Source organism: Lactuca saligna, chromosome 7 (assembly GCF_052625555.1).
Source record: "Lactuca saligna cultivar CGN05327 chromosome 7, ASM5262555v1, whole genome shotgun sequence".
In the NCBI taxonomy this organism is placed as follows: Eukaryota; Viridiplantae; Streptophyta; class Magnoliopsida; order Asterales; family Asteraceae; genus Lactuca; species Lactuca saligna.
Window position 1 is genome coordinate 13,620,624 of NC_136423.1, and position 21,622 is coordinate 13,642,245.

The following is a 21,622-nucleotide window of genomic DNA, read 5'->3' on the forward strand; positions in this document are numbered from 1 at the left end:
TGATGCCTCAAGTGATGGAGATGTCTTTAGTAAAACCCCACAACAAACAAGACAACTTTTCAACACCATAGCCGCAAATTCACAACATTTTGGCCCTCGCCAAGACATGAAGAGAGACACACAACACAAAGTTAATGAAGTGGGAACATCGAATCTTGAGTCTCAAATAAAAGATCTAACATCCGTCGTCCAAAAGCTAGCCATGGGACAAACTCCACAAGTGATGGTTTGTGGAATATGTGCAACCATGGGACATCCTACGGATATGTGTCCCATCCTTCAAGAAGATGCGGAGCATGTGAATGCCACGGGAGAATTCCAAAACTACCACAACAAACCATCCGGGTACCAAAATGCATATAATTGAAGTTGGAAACCAAATCCCAACGGAAGCTACAACCCAAGACCATTGCCTCACAATGGATTGGTTAGACCGTCCTATCCACCACCACAACCTCAATACCAACATCAACAACCACACTATCAATCCAAACCGCACCCTCCACATCATCATCAACAATCTCCTCAATCTCAACCAAGTAGCTCCGGAATGTCTCTTGAAGACATTGTCAAATCTCTAGCCACTAGCACCCAACAATTCCAAAAAGAGACAAGGACTAGTATCTCCAACCTTGAAGCACAAATGGGAGATATAGTTACATCTATAAGCAAGTTGGAATCTCGTGGTAAACTCCCTTCTCAAACCGAAAAGAACCCAAATGTCAATGTGGTGACCTTGAGAAGTGGCAAGCAAGCCGGAGAAAGTAGTTCAAAGAAGAAGCCAAGGGAAGAAGAGGAAGAAATAGAGATCATTCCCATTGAAGAACCTACAGTCAAGAATGATGCACAAGCCGGAGTTCCAAAGAAGTCCATCCCTCTAGTAACACCAATAGCCACTCAACCACCGTTCCCCTTTCGACTTGCAACTTCAAAGAAGAATATGGAGGAGAAAGAGATTTTGGACACCTTCCGAAAGGTGGAGGTAAACATCCCTCTACTTGATGCAATCAAGCAAATCCCGAGATATGCAAAGTTCTTGAAAGAACTTTGTACCAACAAGAGGAAGTTGAAGGGAAATGAGAAAATTTTGATGAACAAAAACGCATCCGCGGTTTTACAAAGGAAACTTCCACCCAAATGAAAAGATCCCGGAATGTTCACGGTTCCTTGCAAGATTGGAGATGTCACTTTTAGTAGTGCTATGCTTGATCTTGGTGCTTCTATCAATGTCATGCCCTATTCAGTGTATGAATCATTAAATGTCGGACCCTTAAGTGAAACCGGTGTCATAATCTCTCTTGCGGATAAATCAAGTGTCTTTCCTAGAGGTGTTTTAGAAGATGTCCTAGTGCAAGTGAACCAATTAGTCTTCCAGGCGGATTTCTATGTGATTGATCTAGATGAGCAAGTGTCCTCCAAATCGGCTCTAATCTTGCTTGGGAGACCGTTTTTGAAGACGGCTAGGACAAAAATCGATGTGTATGCGGGAAGCTTGACAATGGAGTTTGATGGTGAAACAATAAGTTTTAATATTTATGATGCCATGAGATATCCTAGTGATGTTTCATCTTTGTACTTTGTTGATGTTGTTGAGCCAATTACTCAAGAATTGTTTGAGTTATCTAACGGTGATATGTTGGAGATGATCTTAAGCAAAGGATTCGATTGTGGGAAGCTAGCCGAGCAATTAAAGTTTTATTCTTTGGATCCGGAAGTTGAGAAGTTGGTAAATAAAATGGAAATGAAAAAATCCACAAGATTAGATGTCAAGCAAATTGAATTGTCCCAAACTCATACAAAATTGTCTCCATCCCTTGTTCAACCACCCGAAATGGAATTAAAGGTCTTACCTCAACACTTGAAGTATGCCTACTTGGGAAAGAATGAAACCCTTCCGGTTATCATCTCAACTCATTTAACCGAATTTGAAGAAGAGCAACTCCTCAAGGTGTTGAAGGAGCATAAAGAAGCCATGGGTTGGACGATTGCGGATATCAAGGGTTTGAGCCCCTCCACTTGTATGCACAAGATCTTAATGGAGGATGAATGCAAGCCAAGTAGAGACGCGCAAAGAAGGCTAAATCCACCAATGATGGAAGTCGTGAAGAAAGAGATATTAAAGCTTCTTGATGCGGGGATGATCTATCCAATCTCGGATAGCAAGTGGGTGAGTCCGGTGCAAGTCGTTCCAAAGAAGACGGGAATCACGGTGGTGGAGAACAACAAAGGTATGATGGTCCCCACCCGTGTGCAAAACGGGTGGAGAGTATGTATTGACTACCGCAAACTCAATGCGAGCACACGAAAAGATCATTTCCCATTGCCTTTCATTGACCAAATGTTAGAAAGGTTGGCCGGGAAATCCCATTATTGTTGTCTAGACGGGTACTCTGGTTTTCACCAAATCCCGGTGGCACCGGAGGACCAAGAAAAGACAACATTTACATGCCCATTTGGTACTTTTGCATACCGGAGAATGCCATTTGGATTGTGTAACGCCCCGGCCACTTTCCAACGTTGTATGGTTAGTATCTTTTCGGATTATGTTGAAAACATAATTGAGGTTTTTATGGATGATTTCACGGTACATGGCAACTCTTTTCAAGAATGTTTGACTAATCTCACAAAAATTTTAAAAAGATGCATTGAAACAAACTTAGTTTTGAATTTTGAGAAATGTCATTTCATGGTGAGTCAAGGTCTCATTTTGGGTCACATTGTGTCTAAAAAAGGAATTGAGGTAGATAAGGCCAAAATTGATGTTATTCAAAGCTTACCTTACCCGACTTGTGTTCGGGAAGTTCGTTCTTTTCTGGGCCATGCAGGTTTCTACCGAAGGTTCATCAAGGATTTTTCAAAGATAACAAGACCAATGTGCCAACTCTTGCAAAAGGAGGTCGATTTCGAGTTCAATGAGGCGTGCAAAGAAGCTTTTGACAAGCTCAAAGAGTTGCTTACGTCCGCTCCCATCATGCAAGCACCAAATTGGGATCTCCCTTTTGAGATCATGTGTGATGCAAGTAACTATGCAATTGGCGCCGTTTTGGGTCAAAAGAATGGGAGGGCCTCCCATGTGATTTGTTATGCATCAAGGACACTAGACAATGCCCAAAGCAACTACTCTACCACGGAGAAGGAGCTATTGGCCATAGTGTTCGCCTTGGAGAAATTTAGACAATACCTACTTGGTACCAAGGTCATAGTGTATTCGGATCACGCAGCTCTTAAGTACTTGATGACGAAGAAGGATGCAAAGCCGAGACTCATCCGGTGGATCCTACTGTTACAAGAATTTGACTTGGAAATCCGGGATAAGAGCGGATGCGAGAACCTCGTTGCCGATCATCTAAGTCAGATCACTTCAAATGAAACTCCTCTCCCATTGCGGGACGAGTTTCCGAATGAGCATCTCTTTTCCCTTACCCAATCTATTCCTTGGTATGCCGATATCGTTAACTTTTTGGTCACAAAAAGGTATCCCGACATATTCACGCGTTCTCAAAAAGACAAGTTGAAAAGTGATGCAAAATACTATGTGTGGGATGAACCTTATTTGTGGAAACATTGTCCCGATCAAATCATTAGGCGATGTGTGCCCCAACAAGAGCACCAATCCATTTTGCAATTTTGTCATAAATTTGCTTGTGGGGGACACTTCGGACCTAGCCGGACTTTGAGAAAAGTCCTTGAATGTGGATTATTTTGGCCAACCATGTTACGCGATAGTTATATGTTTTGCAAAAGTTGTGAGCAGTGCCAAAGGACGGGAAACATTTCGCAAAAGAACCAAATGCCCCAAAATCCAATCCTTGTTTGTGAAATTTTCGACGTATGGGGGATTGATTTTATGGGTCCATTTCCCGTATCATTTGGCAACGTTTATATTTTACTCGCGGTTGACTATGTTTCTAAATGGGTTGAAGCCAAAGCCACAAGATCGGACGATGCCAAAACGGTTATCGAGTTTTTAAAGTCTAATGTTTTTGCGAGATTTGGTGTGCCTAGGGCTTTGATTAGTGATAGAGGGACGCACTTTTGCAACAAAATGATGGAGGCTCTATTGAAGAAGTATCACGTGACTCATCGTGTCTCCACTACCTATCACCCTCAAACGAATGGTCAAGCGGAGGTCTCGAATCGTGAAGTGAAGTCTATTCTAGAGAAAACAGTGAATCCGACAAAGAAGGATTGGAGTTTGAGACTTGACGATGCCTTATGGGCATATCGGACCGCTTATAAGACCCCGATTGGAATGTCGCCCTTCAGATTAGTTTTCGGAAAACCTTGTCATCTTCCCGTCGAGTTAGAGCACCGAGCATTTTGGGCGGTCAAGAAATGAAACTTCGACATTTACGAGGCTGGAAGGCATAGGAAACTTCAACTCCAAGAGCTAGAAGAATTGAGAAACGAATCCTATGAAAACGCAAGGATTTATAAGGAGAAAACGAAGCTCTTTCACGACAAGTCCATCACCCGGAAGAATTTTGAACCGGGACATAGGGTCTTACTTTACCATTCACGATTGAAGTTATTCCCGGGCAAATTAAGATCAAGGTGGATTGGCCCATTTGTTGTAATAAAGACTTTTGACCATGGAGCCGTGGAAATCCAAAGTGAAGAAACGGGACATATTTTCAAAGTTAACGGGCACCGATTAAAGCCATTCTATGAAAGTTTTAATGCAAGTGTTATTGAAGTCATCCACTTGGATGCACCGGAGTGTTGAACCAAGCTAGAAGGACGTCTCGCCTAAGACGTTAAAGAGAGGCATTTTTGGAAAAGCTTTATGCTTTCGTGTTTCTACGTTCGAATAAAGAAGTTTTGAAAATGTTTTGATACGTCTTTTGAAGTCATTTTTGAAGAAATCAACAGTTTCTAGGTGTTTGGGGCATTTGGGATCAAGAACTAGTGAAGAAACGGAAGAAAACAGAGAAAAATCGATTTCCAGGAGCAGGAGTCTGCGCGACCCGCGCACGGGTGCGCGGCTGGTGTGCGCGGCCGGTCTTCAACATGCAACAAAGATCAAGCTCCAAACTGCAACACATGCGCGCCCCCTCTGCGCGACCCGCGTGCTGCTTTGACGACTATCCCCTATTTTGTTGACCAGCTTTGACTTTCGTTGACCAGGTGGTTTAATGAGTTGACCAACATTGACCGGGTGTTGAACACACTTGAATATGGATTGAAAACCTCCAACAACTCTCCTTCTTCATTTCATTCTCGCAAAACCCTCTCATTCTCTCAAACTCTCAAGAACACATACACCCACTTTTCACAAAAATTTGATTTCCCGGAGTTCCACCGGTCGGAATACGACGAGACCACCACCATTCTTCACCATTTTCCGTGCTCTACAAACCCCACCTAAAGTTTACTCCGATCCATCGCCGGATCTAGGGGCGCCACCACCACCCAACTCGCGGCTTTCCGGCCATTTTCCGGCCAACTCCCACCACCTCTCGCAATTCCGACACCACCAAAGTGTTTCTTTTTTCGGGGATCTTTACATCTAACCAAACAAAACCTCAAAATCTCACAAAAAAAAATTTCCCATAATTTTTGAGCCACCACGAGTCGCCGGATTTTTCACACAAATCAAGTTGAAAATATCCGTTCAATGAACAAGTCTTGCATTTAGGCACCCACGAATAACCAAAGCTTGGGGTGCACGGTAGCGGATTCCGGGTTCAAGTTCAATTTTGGGATAAAACGGGTATTCTCTTTCCTTGGTTTTTATTACATTGTATTGTTTCAACTCAGTAATTGCATTCAATTATGCTTTGGAAATTGCCTAAGATCGTTAGTTGTTGCCCGGTTTATTTGGAAACATTGATTTGAGAAAGGTTGAGATTGGTTGATTTGCTTGGAAATTTGTTCAAAAATTGTTTAAATTTTGGTTGGGATTTTCTCATTTTGTCTTGTATTGTTGCCGAATTTTTGTTGGGATTATCAAATTAACCGAGTGTTGTTGTTGAAACCATTTTACATTGTCAAAAGTTGGGTGTCATTATTTCTTGGATTTTTTTTGTGTTCGGTCTAAAGATAGTTGCATTGATTTGAGAGTGGTGAGGTGAGGGATTACGTTGGTGAAGTTGTTTTTGATATTGTAGGTTTCGAAAATGGGCAAAACCACGGCTCGGACACGCACCCATGGATCATCGATCGATCCTAACCCGCAAAAGGATACCGCCGGTCCATCACGCAAAGCAGCCGGTAAACGAAAAAAAAGAGGAGAAGAGGGAAGCGATCCTTCCCTTACAAATGTTGAGATCAAAACCTATCGCTCCAATCTTCGGGGTCGCGCAATCCGGCCGACAAAATTCTACCATAAAAAGTCCATGAAAAAGCTTGGGGTGCATGATGGTGTATACCATTTGTTCATAAAACTCGGTTGGCGTGGTTTTCTTCGAATTTGTGACAGAACTTACGAGGAACCCACAATGGAATTTCTTAGCACATATGCACGAGATGATAACACGGAAGTCCTCACATTCCAGTTGAAAGGGGAGCATCATAGACTCACATACGCAGAGCTTGACTCTATCATGGGTATAGACGATCCGTTCCGCATCAGCCCCCAAAATCAAGAGTACCAAGATTTTCTGCGTTGCCCTGATGCAAACTTCTGGATGCAAATTTCCGATCTCCCAACCTTCAACCCAAGCCGACAGGGAGCCAAGCACATCGTTCACCCCTGTTGGCGAATTGCTCACCGAGTCCTTACGACAAGTATCTTCGGGCGTCTCGAGCCCAGTCAAATCAACAGATGTGAGCTATTTTTCCTCCGAAGCATGAGGCATGCACTCTCCCTCAGTTTTTCAGGCTTCTTTTTAGACAAATGTGACTCCATACGCCAACGTTCCTCAGGGGAAATTTTCATCGGGGGACTTATCACGATCATAGGTCGAGCCGTCGGCCTAGACTTCCCGGAGCCCGAGTACATACCTGTCGACACCCCACCGAACTTCCTGCTAGATTGTGACACTCTCATCCGGATGGAGATGTTGCTCGATCGGGGAACCCGCACGTACAGTTGGTTAGACGCTGACAAAGCCCCGGTTTACATCCTGCCAAGTTGGATCGGTTCTTCATTCGATACAGGCGACCCCGACACTTGGCTTCATCCAGATCAATTGACCCAAGCAGGTGTATTCCCAGAATTCGGTGATGATGAGGGTGACGACGCAGAGGAACAAGAGGAAGAAGATGACGAAGAGGACGACGAGATGCCCGAAGCTGAAGACCATTTTGACCAACCCTCGATGCAGCAGCCGATGTTTCAGCATGATCAGTTCCAGGCCCCTCCACATCATTTTGACCAGCCGCATCAGCAGGAGGGACACGAAGTCCCACCATATTTCCCTCCCACGTTCTTTGACCAATTTGCCACAATGTTCTCCACGGTGCAACGCATCGACGCCCAAACGCAAGAGAATTCGAGAGCCATCCTAGATGTGGCAAGCCGTGTTGATCGATTGGAGCAGTCCTCCTCTCACACTTCCCGCCAGCTCCAGGATATGTGGGACTACCACCATCGCCACGGGCATTTCCCGCCGCCCGACCCCCCGATTTAGGTCCTTTCTGCCCTTTCCTTAAGCATTGAGAACAATGCTTGTTCTTAAGCTTGGGGTGGGGCATTTCCCTTTTTTTTTCTTACTCTTTTTCATGCATTTTTAGTTAGGTTGCATAACATATTAGTTTAAGTTAATTTGCATTCATTTTTTTTTATTAAATTTTAAAAAGATTTTATTTTCTTCTTTTCTACTTTTTATTTTTGCATAACATTTAGCTTAAGACATTAGCATTCATGCATTTTTGTTGTCTGTTTATTCTCACCTCTCTTGGATGCCATGGAACAGGTTCATAGTTATTGTATCATTATTGGTCCAGGATCTTGTTGCTATCTCACCCATCGAACCGGGACCACTAGCTGCAGTTTGGGATTTCATACTTGGGATCAGATGTTGGTAGCTTAAAGGGGTAAGTGATCATGGACAGGTAGTTTTCATGAAGAATTATGCATACAATACTAACAACTATAGGATATACTATAGCAATGGGTGTTCTTAGCCTTGCGGTCACTACCGCGGAGAGGATCACACTTGATCATGTTTGAACTGTTAGGATGAAGCATTGGTGCTTGTCCCCGAGTAGAATCCATATCCGGTCTCTTTACATCACCATATCTTTTTGCGATTTTCTTAGAATTTAGAGAGTCTTTTAGTCCACATTTGGACATTTTCATTATCTTTGAAAAACCACGGAAAAGGAGCTTACATTACATCTTTATGCTCCACACATGGTCATTTTCACACTTAGGCCATTCGGATTATATCATTACCCTTTCGGTTCCACCTACACACCTTTGGGAACCAAATTTTGAGTCAAAGGGTTTTAAATTCTCAAAAAAAAAACAAAAAAAAAAAAACAAAAAAAAAACAAAAAAAAAAAACAAAAACAAAAACAAAAACAAAAACAAAATGAAGCATGCAAATTTTCAGTCGCAACTATCTTAGATAGGTGGCCGGTTCAATTATTGAACAAATTTCCCAACATCTTGGTCACCCGACGTTTGATATTCATTTGTATAGATCTGTTTTATTGTATATAGATCGACTTGTTATTTTTTTTTTCTTTCTCGCAAATTGGTGATGTTAGAGAGACTGTCGAGTCGGATACTACGGGAGGTTTGGGCCAACACTAAGTGAACTGATTCCTACAACGGTGCCCGAGCGATTAAACCTAGTTACACATGAGAGAAACCGGCAGATGTGAGATCAGAGTGTGCACTTAAAGAAGAGCTCCACCCGAGCCCATCCAGTTGCTTTCTCCCTACTACAGATGTTCTTCATTGTATACATGTTCCATTGAGGCTGCGACTGCTCATCCCTCATTACTCACCTAAAGGAGTTGTCCTGGCTGTGGTTTATGGTTCCATTGTCAACGGATGAAAAAGTTGTGAGATAGCAGCGAAATCAATTCTGACCATGTTGACTAACGTCGGACAGGTTCCATGGTTCTATCCATTCTTTTTATTTCTAGGGTAGTTCATTTAGTCTTGTCTTACTTGAGGACAAGTAAGGTTTAAGCTTGGGGTGATTTGATAGCTTCATTTTATTTACTTCTTTTTATAGTTTATTTTAGCATATTTCATTCATAACTTAGATAATTTCCATGCATATTTTCCTTTTTATTATTTTATGACTATTTCGGGTACTCTCGAATCTTGTGAGCATAATTGCAGGTTTTCGGGTCTAGCGGAGCGGGAGTGTTCGGGACGTATAGGAGGTGATGAGATTTGGTAGACAAAAATGACGTTGGGCTTGATGGGTAGTGGAGATGATGCATGGAGTGATCTTGATGATTATTTGAAGACTTGGAGAGAAATAAGCTTTAAATTTGCAAGATGCGGGGGAACATTCAAGCGTATGAAAATTATTAATCGGGCGAGTTCACGAGCTTTGGAGGATTTGGAGAGGTCAAATTGGGCTTTAAATGAAGAAAAACTTGAAGAAAATGGGCTAGGAGGTGATTGGATTCGATCTGAGCTAGTGGGATATGCTTTAGAGGCCCAAAATCTCAAAGAAGCCCATGTCAGGCACCACCCGCGCAACCCACCCGCGCAGCAGCACGCGGGTCGCGCAAGGCCCTGCAGGGGTAGTTTCGGAAATTCTTCTTTTGAGCTATTTGAGGAAGGTTGGTGCCCATCTTTTGCATACTCTTGGACATCCGATTTTTGAAGATTCTCTCTGGAGTTTTGGAGACTTTTGAAGGCCAAGAACCCTTGAAGAACATCATATTTTTACCTCTTGATTCTTGCTTAATGTTTGGTACAAATTTCTCTAACTTTGTTTCTTTGTGTTTAGCCATGCTTGGCTAAGCTAATCTTGGTTGACTTTTGGTTAATCCTTTGAACTTTTGTTGAATGTTGAAGAATCCATGAACATGTTCTTGAATCTTTATGGGAATGTTTTGTGTTTTAACATCTTATCATTACTTGTATGTTTTAGTTCATGAGTTTAAATGTGTTTGTGGTGATTAGTTGGCTAATTTCTTGATTAAGTAAAGGATCCTCAAATTAGCAAGCAACAAATGATTTTTGTGTTGTTTTTGCTTCGCACAATCATAAAAACATTTCCTCCAACATGGTGGTGAAAGCATTTGACCCCTCTTGGATTTGGTGACTTTTTGGTTCTTAATGCTAGTTGACTTTCACTAATTACATGCTATTTGGAATTAGTGACTTTGACTAAGGAAATTGTTATGAGCTTCTCTAGCCATTTCAACAATTAAGAAAAGTCTAGGTAATCTCAAGCTCCTTGGATTACTATATCCAAATTGAGGATTTAAAACAAGTATTGCACCATTGAATTCTAATGATATGTTCATCAAAAGTCAAAGTGAGAAAACTTTAAGTCAACCATCTTTCCCTTATTGATTTTACATCAAATTCTTATTTTTGTTGCAATTGTCTATTTAAATCATAGTTAATTCTAGTTTGTTTCAAGTATTTCAAAACATCAAAACCCCCATTTTTAATTTATTGTCATATTCCAAGTATTTTACAAAGAGATTTTTCATAGAGTTATCAAATTGAACCAGTCTCCGTAGATTCGATCCCTTGACCACTATACTCTATTTTAGTGTGTAATAATTAGGGTTATTATTTGTGTTGGCCTCGACAACCACCAATTGACAACCCAAATAGTGGTATTAATCTTTGGCATTCGGTTTGCACTCATGATCATCTCATCATGACTTGCTATATATGATCATTGATACAAAGAAAAGTAGTCTCATAAATCGTTATCGAGTTATATTATGTGAGAACCAATATTCTATCTAAATTAGTATATGCATAGAATAAAATAATATTGCTAAAGTTTATCGCTTTACTTTTTATCAAATCAAGGTCTCGCGCGAGTTCATGTTTGTAGATTCCCAGTACTTGTGACCATTTGGTTAAAGCCCGAAAAAAATTGTTTCATGTTTAATGTTTATATGTCACCTTAAAATATGGTCATGAATTAGTCTACATTTTTAATAATAATTTACAAAATCAATATTATATAAGCTTAAGTTTAACCAACCCCATATATATACTATTAAAAGAAACCTCAATAGTGAACCTGTTTGAATGAGTGTGTTTGGTCACTTACACTACTTTAAACTTATTTTGGCATGTAAGATTAAGAACACAGAGTTTTGTCATTATCGTGTAGGTTAATTCAATGGCCAAGTGTTAATTTTCCATCTTTCTCTTCATATTTAGTCCACAAGACTAACAAAAAAAAAACAACTAATTAATAATTATACAGAAAGAAAATTAACGCCTTTTTGTGCATAATAATTTTTTTTGACATTTCGTCGAACACTTCGTATGCAAAACATACAGTCAAACCAAAAAAAATATTATAAATGCAATAATATGGTTAATATCAGCATTGACGCAAGCAGAAATATTCTAACAAAAAACTTTACTAAATTCAAATGTTTATCCAAAGAATCAACTACCAAGAACGAATATAGATCGTCAGATGTGCTTTTACATTTTAATGATGAATGGGGAAAAATATATTAAGGACTCGTTGTCATTGATTGATTAAAAAAAAAAAAATTAAACAACTATTTAACAGACGACAAATTCCGATGTTAATTACTAACTTCTTTTCTTCAAGGGCTCGATACTTCTTTAAGATGTGACCAATTTGTAAATCTTATAATCCTTTTAAAAAATTACAAAAAATAAAATTAAAAGAAAAGAGAAAGAAATTGAAGATCCAAATGCAATAACTGATTGAGGAAAATATAATGCAAGGAGGTAATTCCACTCATGTAGTTAAACCCTCCTCACGTCATGTGGGATGCATACGAGGATATTTTAATCAATCCATCAATTTTTTCTACGTGTCGCTCTCGTTAAACCCTTTTCCAAAAAGAAAAAACATTTTCAACTTCATTAATCAAAATTCATAAGTGTCTTCATCTATGTACATCAAACCCCTAACATAAGGTTGCCCCTTTGTAAAGACTATGGTGGTCTTTAAGAAGTTGATAACTAATATGGATCACTTTGACCTTTAGAGAACATATGGTACGTTTGACAACTTAATAACTTCGTTTGTCACTCATTAAGTAAACATAATCAATACATTTTGTAGTTGTTAATGGATATTGATGAGTTCTCCTTTTTATAGTAAGTTAAAATCACTAAAATTTTGGGTTATTATGGGTGTGACATAGAGACATAATTAAGTATCATTTCACTAAAAAGCTTAAACAAAAAAGAAACATCTATTTGGGGAGAGAGATGTTGAATCCAGGGTGATGTTTATTGAGGTTGCATATTTGAATCGCTAGACAAATCTAAAACCAATCAGCTCCGATGAGAACCTCCATGTATCTCCAGATAAGAATTTTTGCTCTTTTTGGAACGACATATTTTATGAAAATGCAACTAGCAAGCATCTAGTAAAACCAAATTACAAACAAATAGTGCAACTAGAGAAGGGTTGTGCAATCAACTAACCTAGTTCATATTTCAATAATTCAATTCTTACGCCTATTACAAGTTCAGAAAAAATACTATGAAACAATATCATCTTAAACATGTTTAATTAAGGTTCAAGTCTTATTTAAGATAAAACGAGCAGCTTATGAGTTGTAAGGTCGTATCAATAATTTTTGGTTTATGAAATGATCGATTTATGTAATCTAGATTTTAAATTTTATAAACATAGAAATAAAGAATATCACCATATATGTTAATGTAATTTTCATGCATTATTGTTGTTTAGTTATTTCTTTAAATTGTATAGTTTTTGATGTAGAAGCTTATTATTATTATTATTATTATTATTATTATTATTATTATTAAGCCTTTATGTACCTTTAGTATATTTTGTGTGTACCTTTTGTTTAGTTAGTTCGTTAAATTGTATAGTTTTTCATGTAGAAGCTTATTATTATTATTATTAGTATTAGTATTAGTATTATTATTTCATGTAGAAGCTTATTATTATTATTATTATTATTATTATTATTATTATTATTATTATTATTAAGCCTGTATGTACCTTTAGTATATCTTGTGTGTACCTTTTGTTTAGTTAGTTCGTTAAATTGTATAGTTTTTCATGTAGAAGCTTATTATTATTAATATTATTATTATTATTATTATTATTATTTCATGTGAAGCTTATTATTATTATTATTATTATTATTATTATTATTATTATTATTATTATTAAGTCTGTATGTACCTTTAGTATATCTTGTGTGTACTTTTTGTATATATGCATTTCATGCAAAATCTTATGGATCTCATATAGGATCGTGTGCATCTGATATATGATCTTGTGCATTTTGTACATAATCTTATGCTACCATTTATATATAAATAATTGTGTGCATATGATGGTGATAAATATAGGAGTTGGAAAAAATAGAGTACAAATATGTAAATAAAAAACGAAAACCACCAAAAATAAAATGAATAGTATATAGATGTAGGAAAAAAAATAGAGTTTGAATATGTAAATAAAAAATGAAAACCACTAAAACTAAATGAACTGTCATAAGTTATTTTGTTGTACCAGAAAAGCGTCGATCAGTAATAAAAAAACAATTTGCATAACAAAAAGATATCAATTGTAAATTACCAAGCGATTAAAAAAACATGGATGATTTCAGTTCACTTTCTATATACTTTTTCTTTTTTTTGTATTTCTTCATCAACCATTTTGTATTAAGATATTAATTAAGGGATCATTGCAGTTGACTTTTTGATTAAAACTGTTCAAAATATATAGTCAAATGAGTAAGTACTGATTACTTGTAACTCAAGAAGCATTATTTGATTTTGACCAAAAACTAGGGGCACTTGTCTAAAAAGCTACCGGGGTTGGCTAAAAAGACATTTCAATTTTTCATATAGACATCCTAATTAATTTTTGAAATATTTTTATTTGTTGAAATTGTATTATTTTTCGAAAAAGCTGATTATAAGTAGTTAATTATTGATTGATTTTTTATTAATATGCTAATAGAGTGTTTAAAGGATGTCTTAATAGTAACACTCCTACCAACTCAAAAAAAAGTCTAAATAGCTACAAAAATAAGTTGACTTTTAGATTCAAATGACACCTTATTCAAAGGAGCTTTAGCCTTTATGCACCGACCACGGAAATTCCAAAAATCACATGGCTTGTTTACTTGCTTTTTCTTTTATAGGTTTCCAACAAATTTTTCATATTTAGAATCAGTTTATTAAACTTCATAAATGAATGCTACTTGTGTTTGTTACTTAGGTATCCACAAGCGTATAACTAAGAAATATAAAGAATTACTTGGTTCATATAATAAGTGTAATCGTGTTGTATGTACGGGCGAACTAAAGATATTTATTTTTTGATTTTAGGGGTTGTAGTATCACCTTTGAAGTTCTACAATATAGAGATATGAAGATATAAAAAATAATGTGATATGGTAACCTCACCTTTGGTATGGTAACCTAATATCACCTTTGGTGTGGTATTAATATTCTCCTCTTTAGGAAGCTCACTTAGATTGGGATTCTAAAAAAACCAAAAATATTAAGCCATTTAGTCTTTACTATACTTAATGCTACCAGGGCACTTTAACCAGTTTGTGGGTTTAAGCGAACAAAAAATATGAGGCTCTTTGGCCTTTCCTATGGCAAGCCTTGCTTTCACATCAAGACTTATGAGTCTTTTATCTTCTTCATTGTATCTTGCCTTCGGTTTCTACTTCTTTTTGCCCGAGGGTGAATTATCAATCATAAGTTGATACATAGAAACGTGAGGACCATGATTGATGATGTTGATTATATCATAGTCCTTGTTTTCAATAACAACCATGACATTTGTTTTCCACATGGTAAAGTTATTTTCATCGAACAATGGAATTTTGTTCGCTGCATAGGATTTTGGATTGTATTGGGATGAAGAAGACATGATATCTTGAATGTATCAGAAAACCTATTCTGATACCACTTGTAGGTTCGTAGATTGGATACAAACCAGTAAAAGAACAATAACGAAAGACACATAATTATCAAAAAAAAAAATATGTTTTCACTAAGAAATTAATCTCACAAAGAGAATCAGCACAAAGCGACGATTAGGATTACGATTAAAACAACCCGATTACATGAATACATAGTTGAACTAGTAACAATCAATCCTGACATTAAGGGGGTTGATTCTAATCCAAATATATAAAGTTATCCGAATCACTAAGATTTATGAACATTTAACTAAAAACTATCATTACAATATTTACATAGTACAAAGAGAAATAACAACAAAAAAGTTACACGTTGATGCTGTACTTCGAAGAGCATAAGCTGGCGTTGGCGCCGACACTGACGGTCAGCGTGCATTAGTACTTGACTCATCATATTATAATGTCCGGCCTTACATAACTATATTCAACATCCGAATCCCATTCTCATAATATGACCAGTTAACTCTTCGTTGATGTACTTTCCCCCATTATCTAACTTCATACACTTAATCTTCAAATTAATATCATTCTCTACTACAACCTTACATTTCTTAAAGATATTGAAGACCTCATATTTGTTTTTTCAACAAATGAATGCATACATTTATTGTGGAATCATCTATAAAGGCAACATAGTAGCACAATCTTCCTATTAAGAAACCGGTGTAGGGTCATACAAATCAATATGAACCATCTATAACTTACATGTTTTGGGTGACGCTCCAATCTTCATAAAAGTAACCTTTTATGTTTGTCAAGATACATCGATCACAAAAATCCACACTCACATTCTTCAGATTTAGAATCCTACCTTTATAATTATCATCAGTATACCTTTCTCACTTACGTGACCAAGTTTATGGTGTCACGTAGTAGATGCATCTATATCCTTAATTGTGTACATGGTTTCTTTTTATGTCAGCAAGCAACTACAAAATTCCATTTTACTACCTTCCACTAGTGACATTCCAAAATCCATACGATATCTGTTTTCATCTAACTAACTCACTGGTATTAGCATTCCCTTCAAATCTAGAATGAATCTAACATTTTCAATGTCTACTTTGAGCCAATATATGTATTGAGGACTACGTCCGCATCACCCGTAATATCAAGACTCTTCAGTCTTATCATTTTCCAATCTCACCTTACCATTGTAATACTTCAAATATTGCATCATATTTTGTCATAAACTAGCATATAATGATGGATCATAATCCACAATCCATGATTTGACTAGATTTTCTATGTGATAGTTCAATGTGTAATTAAAATCGACTACCATGATCAAATCTTTCTTGCCTTTATCGGCTGCAGATTTTAGGCATTTATTTATGAAGTGTCAATTTTCCTTGCAATTACTCGAACAATATCATTCATGTTCTTTGATCGCCCCCTCTTTTTTGTTTGCTCTTCCTCTAGAACTATCCCCATTTTTATCAGTTCTTATACCCATGCCTTCTATACTCAACAAGGAACTAAAAAACTCACATGTTTTCTTCCTTCATATATTTTCTCCCATGATTAAATCGCAAATTCCTTTGAATATAAACTTAGTAGTTTGAGATGAACTGCTAGTTGTTGTAACCTTATCGGAACAACTCTTAGACAATGAAGATAAAAACAACAAGGACTGAAATTCATTATCGAAATTAATGTCAACATATATCAACTTAGATAGAATTGAATTAAACACGCTCACATGATCTATGACTAAGTTACCTCCTTCATTTTTTTATTCATCAACTGTAGAAAAAAACCTTATTTGTGGTTTATAGTTTCTCGTACATATTGGATAATGATCGGTGTAGTTGTGTTAGATATGCAGATGAACTAGTTGATTTGTTTATTAATCTCATGGTGAAGTTTACAAGTATATTGATGCTCTATATATAGAGTTATGGATATACAAAAGAAACAATGTCTAGACAATATGTGATGCTAATATAGAATCACCTTTGGTGTGGTATTTATATTCTACTCCGTCGCCATTTCTTATGTGGAACGCCTTTGACACCCACCACCTGAATCTTCCTTTTTACCCCTTCTTATATAAAGACATAATCACCATGGATAAATAAGAAATATTGGGCTATGAAGAAAACATGGAAGATTTAAGCATAAAGGGAGATGATCATTTACAGGATCAAATGGAAGGGTGAAGATGAAGCTTTAATCATAGGATATGTATGCTACATATTCATATCAAGATTGCAGAAGAAAAGAAGAGTGATGCATTGTATCTCATAGTTCTCTAACTAAACTTAATATCTAAATTATGTAATATGAACTAAAATTATGAGTATTAAGCTTGAATGTGATGATGTGATCCACAATTATCAAATCTACTAACTGGAATTCAGGATTTTGAGTATGATATTGCAAACCAAAAGGATAATACTTCTTGTTTAGATTTAGAAATTATGATGTCCTAGAAGAATGTAGTCAATGGATTATGTAGTACCCAAGAGAATAGATGTTCTTTATTAACTATTTATTTGTTTTCTCATCCAATAATAGAATAGTAAACTGAATGACCAATAATGCAAGTTTTTAAAATCTGAAGTGCTATTCATGCCAAATTTGAAATCTTAGACTCCAAGTTGTGATAAAGCTACCATTTCTATAATTTACTCTAGGGTGAGCATTTGGACCTCTAACCGGACCGGACTTAGACCGACCTCAACAGGTCTGGTCCAAGATCCATCAATTTCTGCAAAACCGGTTTGATCCAAGAGTCGGGTCGGTCGAAATACTTAATCCTACAATCATAATAGATAAACTAACTTTCGGTAGGCTTCAACGAGTTGTATCATATGCACCTAAAGTTGTACCGGCCCAACTGGTACACGAACCAAAAAACCCAGACCTAAACCGACCTCAACCAATTCGGTCCAAGGTCCATCAATTTCTACTAAACCGGTCTGGTCTAAAAGTTGATCTGATCCACTTCGATACAAATATTCAACCCAAGTTGATTCTATTCCTTTCTAACTTTTTTGTTTTTGTCTACTATCAGAAAGCTCTAGTTACATGTGTACATTATATTTTTCTATAATTTTTGGTCTACTTAAAAACTACTTTTCTTTTACTTTACTTTTTTTTGTGGTTTACTTTATATATATATATATATATATATATATATATATATATATATATATATATATATATATATATATCACAGAAACGACGTTACTTTTGTTCTAAAACGTTTAGAAAATATATTTTCTGTCTTGTTTTTTAATATCCGATCTCACATTTCAGTTCTGTTCATACAAATTTATATGGTATCAGAGCGTGCTTTGTTTTTATTCGTTCATTATTGACGGATTTTTGTTCATCAATGGCGAATCTTTGATCTCTTAATTTTAGTTTCTCATAATGCCTTCTTTTACTTCTACAAATCCAATTCTAAATCCTAATTCTTTGAATTCTGATTCCTACAATGATCGTTTTAATCTTCATAATTCGGATGAACCTGGTGTAGTACTCATTTCTCAATTACTCACACGGAAAATTATGCTACTTGGAGTATATCCATGCGGATTTCTCTTTCAATCAAGAACAAATTGCTTTTGTTGAAGGAAATGTTCTTCCTGAACCTGATTCATCTTATCCAATTTACAGATCTTGGTCTTAAAATAACAATGTTGTTATATCTTGGATCCTCATTTCAGTCTCTAAAGAGATTTCATACAACATCATTTATTTGTCTACCGTTGCCGACATGTTGAAAGAATTAAAGGAACGATTTCAACAATCCATTGGTCCACGAATCTTCCAACTCAAACGTGATTTGATGAATTTGACACAAGGATCTAACTCTGTTATGAAGGCACTTTGGGAAGAACTCTCCAGTTACAACAATAATTGTATTTGTGGAAAGTGTACTTGTAGAGGTGCAAAGGAGATTGAACGTGTTATAAGTTTTCTAATGGGATTAAATTCTAGTTATGCTCAAGTTAGGGATCAAATATTATGTTAGAAATATGGTTTAGTGGCACTTGGAAATCTGAGAATCGTGATAATCACTTTCAAATCGAAGTATTTGGGTGGTACTCCCAAATCCTCAATTGGATAAGACTCAGATAAAATCAAAGAGAAAGAAAGAGAGAATGGGATGATGTAATTTTCGTGAGTACCAGAAAACTGACTAAAATTGGTTATATACATTCCTTGTCTGAAAAACTGTCAAAACTGTCATATAACAGTTTTCTCAACAGTCAAAACTGTTATAAATCCGGGTTTGGTATAAGGATTAATGCAAAGTCAAAACCGGGTCAAATATTCAAAATTTGGATTTTCTGATGCATTTTTAATACAGCAATATAACCCAAATAAAAAATTTCCGCGCTGACCTGGCAGCTCGATCCCAGCCAGGGGCTGCCGCCCCTTGGACCCCGCTCCCAGGGGCACTGCCCCCGGACCCCCGTTCGTTCAGGGGTTTCGACCTTAAATGACAGTGTACTTTGATACTTGATCAAACTTAAACAAGTGTGTACTCCACACCTTCCTTACTTGTTTAATATTTATCAAGATCATTTTTAGTCAACAAAGTAATCCCATTACACTTAAATAACATTGATGATAACAAATCACCAACATATTACTCATGGATCCTATTCCTTCTTACAACAAGATTTTCTCCTATTCAATAAGAAACGCAATATAATGTAGGTGATCTACAAAATCGTACACTTGCATTTGATACTCGTGTTTCAAACAACAAAAATGACAACAAACCTACATATAGACCTAATCAGTCACATACGACATTCAGAAAAGATTCACCATTTTGCATGCACTGCAAGAAGACAGGTCATACACAAGAAAAATATTCTAGGTTACATGGATTTCCACCGGGCTATAGAACTCAATCTAGTCAATCTCGTGTCAATTCTGTTGATGTTGATCAATGTCAGTCATCTACACAATCGACTACTACTTCAAATGTTCATGATGCTCTCACTGGACTCACACAGCAACAATATGAAAACCTTATTGCCATGTTATCTGGACAACTTGCTTCTACAAATGTGGTGAATGTTTCCATTAATCATGCAATTGTTTCAGAGAATTTAGCAGGTAAATATAGAATTCTAACTCTTAATGCTGGTAATTACTTGTCAAATGTTTGGATTCTTGAATCGGGGGCTACTAGACACATTGCAATGATAAAGGCATGTTTATAAACATACAATCTATCACTAGAACTCGAGTAAGATTGCCAAATCATAGTCTTATTCAAGTTCATTTCAAAGGAGATATCCATTTAACAAATGAGTTATTACTCACATATGTTCTATATTTTCCTCAGTTTGAATTAAATCTCATATATATTACTTGTTTGACCAAATCTCAATTACTTATGGTCAAGTTCTACCATAATTTTTCTTTGATCGAACAGATTTTCCCCACGAAGATGATTGACAGGGATGAAGTACATGAAGGTTTATATCTGTTAGATGTTCCAACCTCTATTATATATACTAATGTGGTTATCTCTGTTCAACAATGGCATTGTAGATTTGGACATCCATCTTATGACAAAATAAAGATGATTGCTAATGATTTTGGCATTAGTAATAAGGATAATCGTGATTTGTTTTGTTTTGTTTGTCTACTAGCAAAGCAATAATGATTACCATTTGTTTCTTTGAACAATGTTTCTAGTAATCCTTTTGATATTCTTCATTGTGATATGTGGGGCCCTTGTCAAACTTCTTCTTATCAAGGTCACAAGTACTTTGTTAATTTGGTTGATGATTGTACACGTTTCACATGTATTTACTTGTTGAAAAATAAACCTGATGTTCAATGTGTGATCCCAAGATTTTTAAGCATGGTTCTTACTCAATTTAATTCCAAATTCAAGATATTTAGGTCTGAGAATGCAATGGAGTTACTTTTTAGTGAAGTGTTTCAAGAAAAGGAATATTGCATCAGTTCACATGTGTTGAGAGGCCACAACATAATTTTCTTATTGAAAGGAAACATCAACACATTCTAAATGTTGCAAGACCATTATATTTTCAGTCAAAAATTTCAATTCTTTATTGGACTGAATGCATTTAGACAATTGTTTACTTAATTAATAGAACTCCTTCAAAGCTTCTTCAAAATACCACTCCTTTTCAGAAATTGTATAATGAAGAACCACAATACAGTTTCCTATATACCTTTGGTTGTCTTGTTTTTGCTTCTACTCTGTCAACCCACAAATCAAAATTTAAACCACGTGCAAGACCTTGTGCATTCATAGGATGTCCACCTGGCATGAAGGCATACAGGTTATTAGATTTATCTACCAAAGAAGTTTTCATGTCAATAGATGTTGTCTTCCATGAAAATGTATTTTCATTCATTCATTCTTCTCAATCATTTGTTAATGATCTATTTTCAATGTTTGTTTTACCAAAAGCTTTTATTCAGTCATGGAATCTTCACAATTCTCTTTAAATGGAATTTTTATTCCTACATCTGTTCTTCTTCAGAGAATATAATTCCAGATTTACCCATACCTACCAATTTAAATGGTAGACCACATCGGCCTAGAAACAAACCATCATATTTGAAGGATTATCACTGCAATCTC

General features: G+C 36.4%; 1 pseudogene; it reads left to right on the forward strand.

Moving 5' to 3' along the window:
- The first annotated feature begins 940 nt into the window (after positions 1–940).
- LOC145006674 (uncharacterized) lies at positions 941–20,665 on the forward strand (annotated as a pseudogene).
- Positions 20,666–21,622: the final 957 nt, after the last annotated feature.